At 47.5% G+C, this 13,511-nt stretch overlaps 1 protein-coding gene across 1 annotated transcript in view; it reads right to left on the reverse strand.

Moving 5' to 3' along the window:
* The window catches only part of LOC142466857 (uncharacterized), a 232,499-nt gene that overhangs the window by 201,104 nt on the left and 17,884 nt on the right, over positions 1–13,511 (reverse strand). The gene's annotated exons all lie outside the window — the stretch shown is intronic.

Raw genomic sequence — 13,511 nt, forward strand, 5'->3', positions numbered from 1 at the left:
AAGTTCCCCCCTCTGCACCCTTACACAGAGCCCCCCCCCTCTCCCTCACACAGAGAGCCCCCCCCCTCTCCCTCACACAGAGAGCCCCCCCTCTCCCTCACACAGAGAGCCCCCCCTCTCCCTCACACAGAGAGCCCCCCTCTCCCTCACACAGTGCCACCCCCTCTCCCTCACACAGAGCCGCCCCCTCTCCCTCACACAGAGCCGCCCCTCTCCCTCACACAGAGACGCCCCCTCTCCCTCACAGAGCCCCCCCTCTCTCCCTCACAGAGCCCCCCCTCTCCCTCACAGAGCCCCCCCCTCTCCCTTACAGAGCCCCATCTCCCTCAGAGCCCCCATCTCCCTCAGAGCCCCCCTCTCCCTCACACAGAGCCCCCCTCTCCCTCACACAGAGCCCCCCCTCCCTCACACAGAGCCCCCCCCTCCCTCACACAGAGCCCCCCCTCTCCCACACACAGAGCCCCCCCCTCTCCCACACATAGAGCCCCCCCTCTCCCTCACACAGAGCCCCCCCCTCTCCCTCACACAGAGCCCCTCTCCCTCACACAGAGCCCCCCCCCTCTCCCTCACACAGAACCCCCCCCCCCTCAGACGGAGCCCCCCATGGGTCTGAGCAGAGCTGAGCTGCAAGTAACCCATTCAGCCTATCCCAAATAACACACACCATGTTTGTGGGACCAAACGAAGGGACAATAAATGGGAAAAATGCAATAACATATTGGGAAGAAAAAGACATTATGATTGGTGTTTTTTTTAACGGTTCTTAATCATTAAATATGTGATTAACTATTAAAAAGCTTCTGTTGCAAACTCACTATAATTCTGTGTCCGCTTCCAGACTCCAGTCTGCCTACAGATCTCATTACTGATCTAACCAAAGCTTACTCTGCCCACACCGTCTGTTCTGACCATAAGGCTGCGTCCATAGGATTGCAGCCGTGCGGAGGCTGAGGGAAAGCGGGTGCTTTCCCTGGCCTTGGTCCGCGCGCCGTCCGGGGGAGTGTTGGCGGGGGGGGGGGGGGAGGGGGGGGCTGTGACGTCACGGAGCTGGTTCGCCCTCATTGGGCGAACCGCTCACGTGAGCGCCAAATCTAAAAATGTAATAAGACCTACGCTTTCGCACGCTTGCGGAAGCGTGCGCAAGCCCCTACTAAAGCCGCTGTCATTGCGGCTGCAGGGGCTCACTAGTACGCGAGAGCGCGCCTCCGCACGTGTCAGCGGGTAAGCGCTAACCCTGGACGCAGCCTAAGACTGACGTATCTATAGGAATAGTTATGCAGGCTATTGATCTCCATAGTGAACAAAAAATGGGGAAAGTGCGCTACTACGATCTAAATATATTTACACCACCATACACCAAGCCAAGTGACCAGTGAAGTGATAAACAATATAATGAAGTATAAAAATATACGTTATAATTAGGAGAGCGTCTGCAGCCGAGGAACTGGGATGGCTTGAACACCCCCAAGGCTATTACAGGAAATATAAGAAAACAGCGCACAACGCTCATAGTGTAAAATTGTAACATATTGAGAATAAACAATGTGTCTCTCAGGTAAGAAAAATCCGTTGCAGGTCTGGCTAGTTCCTGGGTGTTAGTCCCTTTGCGTAGCGCTGATTCCACACACGAAAAGCGTGTGGTAGCATCAGGCAGTTGGTAGCCACGTCCCGCTGCTACACCGTCTAACTCCAGATGACGTCACTCGACCGCAACACCACGGGCCGCACGTTCGATCGCTCACCGGCGGCTGTTGGAGGTATCCAGGAGGTCTGAATGAAGATATCGATATTTGGTCTCTCTATTGATATTAATTTTATAGTCTCTGTTTCAATAGTCATCTTTATTCCGAACTTATTCATGTCTTATTGTCAATTTGCCCCTCTTCATTCACCTAGGGGCCTATTTGAGATTATTATATATATATATATATATATATATATATATATATATATATATATATATATATATATATATATATATATGAACAACAAGAAAAGAAAGCGCCGATCCTAGTGCAGCATGAAAAAAATACAATTTAATAAAAATGAATAAAACCAACAAATGCGAACTCACAAACACAGGATAAATAAAAGCATATAATGAGTATACTCATTCGCCAACCGCCCACGATGTGCCTTGGATGGCGCGCCCTCTCTCTGTCTGGGTTTTCTCAGCTCTTCCGAACCGACATCCAGCAGGGGATACAGGAAACAGCTCACCACAATGTGACCCGGAAGTCCTCCACAATGTTGGTGTATTCCGGATGTGAGGTCTGCAGTCCGTGACCCCGCGATGCAGGGGCTGATCAGAGAAGTCTCTCTGCACTCCCAAAGGCAGTCCGTAATGAGGTGGGCAGTGAGGATGGAGTAGAATTGTATATCACAGTGTGACAGCAGCTGAAAAACGCTCTTCCCTACGCGTTTCTTCACATAAAGTGATTTCATCACTTCATTAGTGCAGTAGTCATAACTACCAACACATGCCATTTTATTATTTTATTATATTTGTATTGTTCACTGGCATATATTTGTGTTTACAGCAGCTTTTTAAACATTGGCACTCAGCATTTCATTATAACATATTGCATGTATTTTTATCAGTGTGAGTCAATCATCCATATCATTGTTGCATTCACCTTTGCCATTCACCTTTACTATATCCACTTAATACAATCAATTGGTAATCAGTCTGAGTTTACACCTGAGGAGCGCAGTCTATTCTTTGTTTGTTATATATATATATACAGTGTTCGACAAATCACCCAAAAATCTACTCGCCCAACCAAAAAATCTACTCGCCATCTAGTCCCGCCCCCAACCCGCTTTAAAATAAAATATATAAATAAAATACATTTAATAAATTCCTAGTCAGAACAACATTCGTTTTTGACAAATGTATTTATTACATTATACTACAATTAGTCCTTGTTACGTGTGTGTGTGTGTGTGTGTAAGTGTGTAAATGTCGGATCTAGAAATAAAAGCCACAGGTGAATGACTAGTTTCCTGAACCCCTTAACCAGTGTCTGGACGTCCCCGCTTCACAATATCTAAAGCAGCAATCCTGCCTGGGATCTTACCTGATCCGCAGTCCCTCAATGTCCAGGTACCTCATTCCCGCAATGTTATAAGTTGGAGGGGATGTGTTCCCTACCTGTCTTCTGGGTTAGGGGGGTTCCGATGTCTTCTGTGTGAAGCTTGAGTCAGATGATGCGCAGTAATCATCAGCTATCAAGCAGGAATGTGATTGAACTTCCAACAAATCAGGGGAGCTCGTCTCGTAGTTATGAAATAAAGAAACACTACATAGTGTAATACTGTTGTGAATAAATTTGTGCAAACAAAGCTCAAAAATGACTACTCACAATAAAGCAGTCAAATTCAGGCAGTCATCCAACTTAAGGGGTGGATGTTCCCTGTGTATACAGCAGTCACCAGCCCCCAACCTCCAAGGAGAAAAAAAGGAGAAAAGAGACCATATAGTGCAGATGGTATTAGTATTAAAAGGGGATTCAAAAAATGCAGGCTTACACTTCATATGATCTAGGTATGCAGTATGATATTATAGGTAGTGGGTGCTCATCTGGTCGCGATCCTTTTGAGTTCCTCACTATCCTCTGCTCCACCGCAATACTCTCGCGTCCACGCCAGGCACTCCCGTTGCGTTACTTCCGGTTGTTCGGCGAACTTCCGGATCTGATGGCAGGGGTGGACCTCAGTTGTTCTTCCTCTTCGGTATGGGCTGAAACACTCTACATGTTTCGCCGTTGTTACGGCTTCATCAGGAGTGTCTGTTGGCTGCTAAACTGGGTACTAAATACTCTAAGGCCCTCCCTCTCTGTAACATTCTATTGGGCAAACAATTATGACTCACAGGCAAACAGAGATAGTGGGCGTTGATTAGGTGCATACACCTCCATTCATTTAAAAAGGGGGCATTGTTTACATACATTTTGCCTAAATCGGCACATATAATAAAAACAACATCTTTTTATAATTCCAAAAAAGGAGGTACAATTTATACAAATAGTAGCCTAATATGGCATATAAAAAACAGCATAATAAATTATATAAAATTTATAAAAAATTTGTTAAAATGATAAAAACTCAAACCTAAATTTAACTTTATTTTTAACTTCATTAACGACGATAGTGGTATTTCTCAAAAAAAGGAGAAATAAAAGAAAACATAATTAATAATTAATATAACGTCACACATAATGTATATTTATAAAATCATAAGAAATCTTTATATATCAATCCTTAAAGAAACACTCCCAATTCAATGTCCACATTGAGCCCTATACACAAAGAGCCCCCCTGGAGTTAGGGTTTTCAATGTGAAAATTCAATAGGTTTCTCTTTTTGTTAACTGGACATTGCGATCCCCTCCCCTCCCCTCCAATGGGGTGAGACTTTTTCTAGGACCGTAAATGTCAACCCTGTGGGATTTCCTTGATTTATTTATTTATTAAATATTTTACCAGGAAGTAATACATTGAGAGTTACCTCTCGTTTTCAAGTATGTCCTGGGCACAGAGTAAAACAAATAATACATGGTTACAAGTACAGTTACATAAATGAACAGGGTATACATTATATACAAGACATTGCGTGCACAGTTAAAGAAAATGTATATTATGAGCGTATGAAACAGTTACAGACCAGGTTAAAATGTGAGACAGCCTTAGATTTGAAAAAACTTAAACTGGTGGTGGATGTGAGAGTCTCTGGTAGGTTGTTCCAGTTTTGGGGTGCACGGAAGGAGAAGGAGGAACGTCCGGATACTTTGTTGAGCCTTGGGACCATGAATAGTCTTTTGGAGTCTGATCTCAGGTGATCAGTGCTGCAGGTGGTAGGGGTGAGGAGCTTGTTCAGGTAGCTGGGTAGCTTGCCCATGAAGAATTTAAAGGCAAGACAGGAAAGGTGAACTTTGCGCCTAGACTCTAGTGTTAACCAATCTAGTTCTTTGAGCATTTCGCAGTGATGTGTGTTGTAGTTGCATTGGAGAACAAAACGACAAATTGAATTGTAGAGGGTGTCAAGTTTGCTAAGGTGGGTTTGAGGAGCCGAGCCATATACTATGTCTCCATAGTCAATAATTGGCATTAGCATCTGCTGTGCGATACTCTTTCTGACCAGGAGACTTAGGGAGGATTTGTTCCTGTAAAGTACCCCTAGTTTGGCATAGGTCTTGGTTGTCAGGGTATCAATGTGCATCCCGAATGTTAAGTGGGAGTCAAACCATAAGCACAGGTATTTAAAACTAGTGACAGGTGTTAGGGTGGTGTTAGCGTTGGTTCGAATCAGGAGCTCAGTCACTGGAAGCTTTACAAATTTAGTCTTGGTCCCAAATACCATTGTTACAGTCTTGTCAGTGTTTAAAAACAGTTTGTTTTGGGAAATCCAGTTTTCGAGTCTCAAAAAGTCAGACTGAAGTATGTGTTGAAGGTCAGAGAGGCTATGACTGTGTGCATATAGGATTGTGTCATCTGCATACATGTGTATTGAGGCTTCCTTACAAGCTGTGGGAAGATCATTAATGAACACTGAGAAGACTAGGGGCCCCAGAACAGAGCCTTGCGGGACACCACATGTGATATCCAGGGGGTTCGAGTTAGAGCCTGAAATGGACACATGTTGGGATCTTCCTGATAGGTAGGACTGAAACCAGTTTAAAGCATGTTTCACTATTCCAGAGCTCTGGAGTTTGTTAAGCAGGATAGCATGATCGACTGTGTCAAAAGACTTTGCAAAATCTAGGAATACTGCACCAGTGAGTTGCCCCCATTCCATTCCACACTGGATTTCATTGCAAACTTTTAGCAGGGTAGTTACGGTGGAGTGTTTGGGGCGAAATCCAGATTGGAATTGGCTAGGGAAATTTGTCTTGGTGTAGAAATCGCTTAATTGGGAGTGGACACATTTTCCCATGACTTTGGATAGAATTGGGAGAAGTGAGATTGGCCTGTAGTTTGATACAGTGTTTTTGTCCCCACTTTTGAAGATTGGGACAACTCTGGCAGTGTTCCAGGTCTTAGGGATATGGCCTGCAGACAGGATAGAGTTGACTATGGACGCAATTGGTTTGGCAATGGCTGGGGCACCAAGTCGTAGGAACCTAGATTGTAGTAAGTCGGGTCCACATTGGCTGCTTAGTTTTAGTTTGAGGAGCGCTTGTATAATCTCCTCTTCAGATACTGGGCCAAATTGAAAATTGTGGGCAGTGTTGGGAGGGGGTGGGACTGTAGGGATACTCCCAGGATGAGATTCAGGTTTGTGGTTTGGGTTGCATTTCGCTAATAAGTTAGTGGCACACCCCACAAAGTAATCATTGAATGCATTTGCAATGTCAGTGGGGTTTGTCAGAGTAATATCCCCCTTAGTGATATTACTTGGTTGTTGATGGTTAGGAGGCTGGAATATATTGTTGATAACCTTCCAGAAGTTAGCTGGGTTTGATGTATTCTGGTGGAGATTGTCAGAGTAATATTGTGCTTTTGCATGCCTTGTTTGCCTTGTGCACATGTTCCGCATGCATCTGTAGTGATTGAGGGTACTTAATGAAATGTTCTGACAGGAGATGTGTATTAACCCCCCGCCTGATATTTCCTAAGTGTTCTAAAATTCTAATTCGTACATCTCTCGTTGTTTTCCCTATGTACTGTAATCCACAGGGACATGTGATCATGTAAATTACATGATCAGTTCTACAGGTGACATGTTTTATATGGTATTTTTCTTTTGTCACATGGGAAGTAAATGTGAATTTCTCCATTGTCCTGTGTTTACAAGCTTTACAAACTGTACATCCATAAAAACCTTTAACTTTAGGTAACCAATTGTTTTCTATGTTTTCTTTTATTTTAGGTAGCGAGCTGGGAGCCAAAAGATTCTTCAAGCTATTGGCCTTTCGGAATATAACTGTAGGCACTTCAGGAACTATGTTACCTAATAGCGCATCATTCCGAATAATGTGCCAATGTTTTCTTATGATGTTGGCAATTTTATATGAATCTCTGTTAAAATTTGTCAAAATAGAAAAACTGAATTTATCCTTACTGTTTTAATTAGATGTTTTTTCAATATTCCTGTCTGTGTATAATAAATTTATTCACAACAGTATTACACTATGTAGTGTTTATTTATTTCATAACTACGAGACGAGCTCCCCTGATTTTTTGGAAGATCACCTGGTGCAAGACGAGTGGAACAGTCTTTATCAAGGGTTGCAGTTTGTTTCTAAGTTTCTTAAATTTTTTCTTTAGATCACTTGATTGTTATTATTATCACATTGCTTTATTATTTACACATGTGTGGTTGAATTGTATATTGTCACATTTAGGGTGTGTTTAGAGCGCTATTGTTAGTTTTTTTCACTTAGGAATGTTATTGAAACCAGAAAGACACACATTCAAAGGAATGGTGTGGGAGAGGTGTACTGCACTGTGGATAAGATAAGAAGTTGAAATACTGCAGTGCAGTAAATTATCCGGTGTGTGTGCGGGGGCGAGCGAGGGGAGAGCGCTGTATATGCCAAAATGTGATACTGTTACAGCACACGTCTATGCGTTTCAACAATTTTCAAATGAGACATACAGCACTGCAAATGCATGTATAAATATACAAATTTACAATTATTGCGCGCGCACACGCAGACTGTGTACTGATGTAGGTTGAACTGCTAAACTATTAGACTTCGAAGACAACACATCGCGAACGCCCCCCCCTGAGTTTTTAGACGGTATTGCAGTATTGCACACAGCGATAATAAAATGCTAATACATTACGAGCGCTAAAATACCGCAATACACTTCGGACAAAAAAAAACATACTGCATCTGCCCGCGGTAATCAGAATTGCGCCGCTATGGCCGCACGAGGCTAAAGGCAGCCGCCACTGTAATGTTAAATATTAACAACTCATTTAAAATCAAATGTGTATATATCATACTGTAAACAATATGTATATTTAATTTTGTGAAGGTGTACAATTCAATGTGTGTGTTATTAAAATTTAAAATGGCATGTTCTTGTATAGCGCTGCTAGTTTTACATAGCACTTTAAAGAGACATTTTGCAGACACAGGGCCCTGCGGAGTTTAGGTGTGTATATGAGTGTGTAAGATATAGATATATATGCACACGCAAACGCACACATATACATGCGCACACGCACACATACATGCGCACACACACATATACATGCACACATGCGCGCGCACACACACACATATGCATGCGCACACGCACACGCACACATGCATGCGCACACAAACATACGCACACATATATATACATATACATATACACACACACCAGAATATGTGAGTTCTCCAGTATTTGTTGATACCTTTTTTTATTTGGATCATGGGACAAGCTTTCAAGAGTTTTCCTCTCTTCCTCAGGTCAAGCAATACCATAGATATATACATACACACTGTGTGTGCGTGTGTGTATGTACGTGTGCGCATATATACATGTGCGTGTGCACATGAATCTGTGTGAGCATGTATGTGTGTGCGTGCATATGTGTGCGTGCGCATCTATGTGTGTGCGTATGTTTATGTGTGCGTGTGCGCATGCATATGTGTGCGCATGCATATGTGTGCGTGTATATGTGTGCGTGTGCACATGTATATGTGTAGCAATGGCAGACATGAAGTCAGAGAATACTTCTGTGTCAGACTGCTGGGGTGCGCACATACGTGTGTGTGTGTGTGTGTGTGTGTGTGTGTATGTGTATATGTGTATATATATATGTATATATATATATATATATATATATATATATATAATGTGTATATGTATATATATATATATATATATATATATATATATATATATATATATATATATGTAGCCCTTTTTGTGAACCGGCCTGACCCACCCAATCTCACATTGGCCCCTGTGGTCTAACCGGTCCCTTTCCTTGCGGCACACCTCTTCTAAGGGACTACTGGTAACTGTATCACACCTGTGGCTCCAGGAGATCTGAGCCTCCGCTAGCTGGGAGCCTGGGGAAACCCTTACCATTTACCTGGTGCAGTGCCTCCACTTACCCAGGATCCCCGTTATGAAAGATAGCCCTGGGTAAGAAATACAATAACACACGTATACGATAAAACAATAACTAACACTTTACTTGAGAACATATAACACATTACATAACATCATGCTCTATCCGCATCACCTTAACCATATCACCTCAGCCCAATGTCTGGTGTTCCCACCCAGTGTCCTGTGATCCCCCACACCCAATGTCCCGTACTCCTACGAAGGTCGTGGGTGACTGCGCAGTCACTAAATTATCTATTAGGCCTGTTGGTGCACATGTATAGAAATACCTTCCGAGCACTCCAATGCTCGGGCCTGCTACACTCTTCTAAAAGGGTCAGACGTGCGAAGCCTCCGTCTGATCCTATCCAGGTACTTCTCCAGGACCCCAACGAGGGTCCCACCGCTTCACGGGAACACAACCGTCTCTCGGTAACACACCGTCTCACGGGAACAGCAACCGCCGCTATCCCTATCTATCCCTAACGTGACAGGAACCCTAACCTAGGGCCTGTCCCTGATGAACCGCAACCTGGGGTGGCTTGGGGAAAACTCCTAGGGCCTGCGAAGTAATAACCTGCCCCCTCCCCTAGCTACCCAGTCCTATCTGTAACTACTAACTACTTGCTACTCCTAACAGCCTGCAGCAGACACACAGCTCTCACCGTCAGCCAGCAGACATCCACCCACGCTGCACACACTGCGCCCAGCACATGCAGCAACACACACACACAGCTGCATTCGTACACAGCCACCTGAATCCCTGCAGCAAATCCACTGCACACACTCTGTGCCTATTTGCCAGTGGGCACAGCACTACCCGCTGTGGCACTGCCAAACCTGCACCTTACACACCTAAGGGTGACCTCCCTATCTAGGGCCGTCCCTCTTCAGTTACCCCCTGCCCTTACCGGGAATTGGGGCCTGCCTGGGGACCTAAGGAGAACCCTTACCTGGTGCCGGAGCCACGCGCTCCCTACACCCTTCCTACTCCCGCGCCTGCCTCTTCCTGACTCACGCGTGCAAAGCCCGGGAAATATATCTATATTCCCGGGCTGAGCTTCATCCAGCCCTATTGGCTGCTATCAGGCACCTGGTGCCTATCTCCCTATGCTTCCTGGGAGTTGTAGTTCCCAGGAGGCTGCCTAAGCATTGGGGCCGCGTGCGCACTTGCCCTGCGCATGCGCGAACCCCTAATGGCCGCCGCAACTTCTCTCTTCCCTGTCCTGCCCTCGCGCGATCTCTCTGGGGCCTTCCCTGCGCTGGCTGACTACTGCGCATGCGCGAGCTAACGCGCAATGGCGGCGCCCTCTCCTTTACAAGCCGGGCCGGTGGCAACGCGATCGCGGCCCTAGCGACGGCCCGATCGCATCCCCGGCAACCGGCCTGCACCACAGGGCAACGCGCTACTCCCTGCACTGGCCCCCACCCTCGCGAAGTGCCGGCGGGTCCATCGCTGCCTTCGGTGGCACCCGCGACCACGCGGCAAGCGCGGAGGGGGGTCAGGGAGGGAAAAATAACCTCAGGGCTACATTCTCCCCCTCATAGAACACCAACGACCTCGCTTGGGTAGCAACCATGCAACAGATGATTATATAATGAAAAATGCATTTGTTCACCAATATCTGACATACCTGCATGGATACCCGAGGCCAGCTGAGTCTCAGAGTGGAGTGCCCCTAACTGATTGGGTGAGGGTATCCCACCGGGACTCCTGTGAGTCTTTTGGAACTCGATATCAGTCCCTTGCAAAAACCCACCGCCTCCCCCTCGCGGAAAAATTAGTACGGGGTCCTGGGTATTGACCCTTGCCGGACCCTCCGGTCTCGTCTCACGGGAGACAGGGAGGCTCAGTCTCTTGCCTCGGTCCACCACATGGCGCACATAGCGCTCCATCGCGCACCTGGGAGAGGCCACAACCACCAGAGCGGTCTCAACACAGTCTTTGTCCGCTCCAGCAATCCCTTTAACGGTGACCTCTGCGGACGGCACAACTTCTTCGGGTAGGCCCGCTTGGAGACTCCTCGTGCAGGAGTATGTTTCGCTCCGGTCCGCTACACCGGATCCCTGGATGAGGTCGGATTCGTTCCATGATCTGCAGAGATCTTCTGGGGGAGACACCTCCACCAGGACGCGATGACGGGGTGAGCCCATCGCCCGGGTGACCCTACCTTTGGAGTCACCAGGCTCCACGATCACCGGGGAGCTCACACCCGACACCCCTGGGGCAGTCAACTTACCCCTATCATTGTCAGCAGGTACTGATCCCAAGCCTGGGACCGCTGGTACCTCGGTGGTAGGCCGGACTGGCCGTTGCAGGGCACACGGGCCCACATCATGGTCTGCATCAGTTGAGGTGGTTGCCTCAGCGACCTCACTGGAGTGGTCCGCCGACAGGTGCATCACCACGCTCGGTTGGTCGCTAGAATCACCACACATGGGCGGGGGTACAAACACCTTACCCTGGGCCTCCGGAATCTGTGGTTCTGGCATCAGTGGTTCCTGCTCGGGAACCGACATCTGGGGTTCCGACATCTGGAGCTACGCCTTCAGCGGCTCCGGCTCAGCATCTAGAAAGTCCATTTGGGCACACGGCCCCTCCACCACCTCCATCGCTGAAGTAGAAGCATTAGTAGCGGCTTCACCCACCTTGGTAGCATCATCAGGCGCCTCTTTCTCCGCAGGTTCCGCCACCTGAGGTTCCTGCTCTACCATTTCAATGTCCCCTTTGAGAGGGTCTGCAACAGTGGTCTGGACACACGGGTCCCCGGCGGCCTCTGGAATTAGGACAAACTGATGACACGCATAACTTACTTCAGGAGAGAGGTCCGGCTCCTCCTCTTCTTCCTCTGCTGGTTCCGCCGCCTGGGGCAGGATAGGCTTTAGGAACCAGGCCCAACAACACTCACATTGAGGCTCCCACGCCAGTGCCTCCCTCCGGGAACAGCCACATTTGAGGCCAAAACACTGGGTAAACGTTTCTCCGTCCACTTCAGTTGACCTGAAACCTAGCTGTAACTGGGACGGTTCGACTCCCTCTTTAAGGGCTTCACTCAGGCAGGGGCACATTAGCACCGTGACCTCTATTCCTGGCAATTTCCAGGGCTAATACACATCAGGGTGCAACCCCTGGCAGTCTCTCTCATCCTCGGGGAGGGAACACTCCATTTCTGCAACAGTGTCCTCTGCCGCTGGCGGTTTGGGTCGCAGGAACTGCGCCGCACAGTCAGGACACTTAGGCCCTTGGGTCAGCTCCCCAACGGCACACTCACATTCATTCAGACGGCCGTGCAGGCATTCTTCCCCGTCTACCACGGTCATCGTGAGGGCAACTGGTGACTCAGATGCTCCGTCCATCCAGCCACCCGTCACCTTCCAGTCTTTTAACGCACACGGGCACACCACCATTGGCAAGACTAAATGGGGGGCCCGTATGATTCTATACAGCCAAGGGTGTTTTTCTCGGCATCCCTTGCTTTCCTTAGGGGGAACAGAAATTGCTGATTTCTGCTCAAGACACTCCCTCCCCCTGGTGGACTCTAGAGGAGGAGCAACACAGTCTTTTGGGGAATGTTGCGAGCTCGGTACTGAGTCACTCACAGTGTGGGGGCGGGGCTCGGGTTTTCCCGCCAGTCCTGGATAACTGTTGGCAACATTTTCCCGCGCGGCCGGGAACTTAGCACGTGGCTTCCTCCACCTAGAGGGCTTCCCCATGGCGAAACAAAATAGGACACAATTTAGAAAAAAAACATACAGGGCACCCCAGGTCTGATCTCTCAGCAGCGCCTCCAAATGTAGCCCTTTTTGTGAACCGGCCTGACCCACCCAATCTCACATTGGCCCCTTGTGGTCTAACCGGTCCCTTTCCTTGCGACACACCTCTTCTAAGGGACTACTGGTAACTGTATCACACCTGTGGCTCCAGGAGATCTGAGCCTCCGCTAGCTGGGAGCCTGGGGAAACCCTTACCATTTACCTGGTGCAGCGCCTCCACTTACCCAGGATCCCCGTTATGAAAGATAGCCCTGGGTAAGAAATACAATAACACACGTATACGATAAAACAATAACTAACACTTTACTTGAGAACATATAACACATTACATAACATCATGCTCTATCCGCATCACCTTAACCATATCACCTCAGCCCAATGTCTGGTGTTCCCACCCAGTGTCCTGTGATCCCCCACACCCAATGTCCCGTACTCCTACGAAGGTCGTGGGTGACTGCGCAGTCACTAAATTATCTATTAGGCCTGTTGGTGCACATGTATAGAAATACCTTCCGAGCACTCCAATGCTCGGGCCTGCTACACTCTTCTAAAAGGGTCAGACGTGCGAAGCCTCCGTCTGATCCTATCCAGGTACTTCTCCAGGACCCCAACGAGGGTCCCACCGCTTCACGGGAACACAACCGTCTCTCGGTAACACACCGTCTCACGGGAACAGCAACC

The sequence above is a fragment of the Ascaphus truei genome, chromosome 15 (assembly GCF_040206685.1).
Source record: "Ascaphus truei isolate aAscTru1 chromosome 15, aAscTru1.hap1, whole genome shotgun sequence".
NCBI classification, from domain to species: Eukaryota; Metazoa; Chordata; class Amphibia; order Anura; family Ascaphidae; genus Ascaphus; species Ascaphus truei.